The sequence below is a fragment of the Nannospalax galili genome, unplaced genomic scaffold, assembly GCF_000622305.1.
Source record: "Nannospalax galili isolate Female #2095 unplaced genomic scaffold, S.galili_v1.0 scaffold812, whole genome shotgun sequence".
Classification (NCBI taxonomy): domain Eukaryota; kingdom Metazoa; phylum Chordata; class Mammalia; order Rodentia; family Spalacidae; genus Nannospalax; species Nannospalax galili.
The window spans coordinates 287,589-290,630 of NW_008330725.1; positions in this window are offsets into that span (position 1 = coordinate 287,589).

A 3,042-nucleotide genomic window follows, 5' to 3' on the forward strand; every position below is an offset into this window, starting at 1 on the left:
CTGTTGCACTTGGATCCTTGGCACCTGTGTATGTCTAAAAAGTCATCAGGTAGATTTCAATGGTAATGTTTATCACTTCTATTAATTAACATGATGTAAATTTTTGTGCTTCCTCCACAGATATATACATTTTAAAAAATTTGTTGATTTTTTCTTTGTGTATATCACACAGAATATCCCACACAATCTTATTCATCATGGCACATTCCCATAGCCTCCCCTCCCACATACTGGAGCCCATATACTCTGTCATCCCTGTAACTGTCCTCTGTGTTGTCGACACCCCCAGCCAGTCTCCAGTGCTTGTCCATCTGCTGAATCTAGTCAGCCTATCTAGAGATCCTTTTTTTAGGAAGATCAGCTGTTCCTCATCTAGCAGCAATCAGTTGTCAATATTCCTTTAGATGATATTGGGGTCTGCTGTTCATTTTCCCAGGTCTATCCTGGGTTACTCTCTGGGATTCTCTTGGTCCACCCTGGCCAACAACTCAAAAGAAGCTATCTCCTGTCTGTCACTGTTTCTTGTTACGCAGCCTTTAGCTATACATACGGACTCTTTAAAATTATATTGACATCATTAATCTTTAGTTTTACTTACCTTTTGGGTGTTTAAAATCATACAGTTGGCCCAGATAAAACAATTTGTTTTTACTCTTAAGGTCTTTTGAGGATCTGTTCCTCAGGGGTCACATGGGCTTGGGAGGAGCCCCTGGCTCCTTTCTTTTAACAATTCCACCAATGTGAAGATAAGTGAAAGTCCTGCTCAACCACGGTTGGCTTCACTTGGAAGCATGGAGGAAATGATTCATCTGTGTTGACCCTCCCCTTTGAAGACTGGTCACTGGTTTAAGTCCATCTGATGGGGTCTCCTCAGCCTCCTTTATCAAGAGGACAGATGACCCACTATTATTACAGGGCATTTTGAGAGATGCTCATAGTCCCCTGGAACTAGTCGACCTAGGAGGGCAAGGAGCAAAAACTGTCCTTTATGTCCCCCTGACCAAATTAGTATAGGCCTCAAAGTATGTCTGTTAAACATCCAAGAAGGTTAGTTCCACCAGTCTGGTGCTTTTAATTACTGTGTGTCATGTAGATAAATCTTTGGCAAAGACAAATTGTTCTCAAATAAACCTTACCTAGACATACATTTCTTGATCTGCTGTGTATAATTTGTCAGTAGGTTATAGGAGTAATATGGTTCCATCTGGTTTTGAAACTATCTAGGCATTATTTATCCCTTGCATTGTCTCATCCCTCCATCATGGTTTTCCCGCTTAAGGTGTCCCCATTTCCCCCGTTTCTCCCATCTCCTACGGTCCTACCTCTCTTGAGCTCCGTTTCTCCCATCTCCTATGGTCCTACCTCTCTTGAGCTCCTTCTTTCCTTTTATCCCCTAGGTTCCTTGTATTCCCTTCCCTCCCCCCTCCCTTAAGCTAACACAGTATTTATCCATATCTCCCTTATTAAGGTCTCTTTCCTACTGTTCTTCTCTTTTGGGTTATTTCTTTTCCTTTACCTCCCTGATTCTTTTCCATTATCCTGGTTCCTGTAGTTATGTCTGGATATATACTCACTTATCAGGGTTTGGTTCTAGGATCCACATATGAGGGAGAATGTATGTTGATTTTTTTCTGAGTCTGTTTACTTCACTTAGTATAACAGTTTCTAGTTCCATCCATTTACCTGTAAATTTCATGATTTCATCTTTCTTTACTGCTGAGTAAAACTCCATCTTATAAATGAACCACATTTTCATTATCCACTCATCAGTTGAGGGACATTTAGGTTGCTTCCATCTCTTTCTTAGCTATTGTGAAAAGAAGAGCAACAAACATGGACGTACAAGTGTCTCTGCAATAGGACGAGTTCTTTGGGTGTATACCAAGGAGTGGTATAACTGGGTCAAGTAGTAGGTTCATTTGTAGTTTTTTAAGAGTTCTCCACACTGCTTTCCATAGGGGTTGAACCAGTTTGTAGCCCAACCAGCAGTGGATGAGTGTTCCCCTTTCCCCACATGCTCTCCAACATTTGGTATCATTTGTTCTCTTGATCTTAGCCAGTCTGACAGGGGTAAGATGAAATCTTAAAGTGGCTTTAATTTGCATTTCCCTAATTATTAGTGATGTTGAACATCTTTTAAGATGTTTTATAGCCATCTTTACTTCTTCTTTTGGGAACTCTCTGTTCAGCTCCTTAGCCCATCTTTTAATTGGGTTACTTCTTGTCTTGATTCTCTTGTTTTTTGAGTTCATTATATGTTCTGGATGTGAAGCCTCTTTCAGATGTGTCCCTGATGAAGATTTTCTCCCATTCTGTGGCTTTTCTCTTCACTTCCTTGGTTGCCTCCTTTGATGTACAGAAGATTTTTGGTTTAATGAGGTCCCATTTGTTAATTCTTGCCCTTGTTTCCTGAGCAATTGATGTCCAGTTTAGAAAATGCTTTCCTACACCTATATCTTGTAGGTTTTTCCCAATGCTTTCTTCTAAAAGTTTCAGAGTTTCAGGCTTTACATTGAGGTCTTTGATCCATTTGGTATTGACTTTTGTGCAGGGTGAAAGATAGGGGCTTAGTTTCATTTTTCCACAGGTGGAGATCCAGTTTTGCCAGCACCATTTGCTGAACATGCTGTCTTTCCTCCAGTGAATATTTTTGGCGCCTTTGTCAAATATCAGGTGGCTGAAATTGCATGTACTCATAATTGGGTCCTCGATTTTGTTTCATTAATCTATGGGTCTATTTTTGTGCCAGTACCATGTTTTTATGACTATAGCTCTGTAGTACAGCTTAAAATCTGGTATAGTCATCCCCTGGGCACTGCTCTTAGTGCTCAGGGTTGTCTTGGCAATCCAAGGTCTTTTGTGCTTCCATATGACTCTTAGGATGACTTTTTTCCAGTTCTGTGGAAAATATAATGGGGATTTTGATTGGCATTGCATTGAGTCTATAAACGACTTTTGGTAGGATGGTCATTTTCACATTAATTTTTCTAATCCATGAGCATGTGCGGTCCTTCCATCTTCTGATGTCTTCCTCAGTCTCTT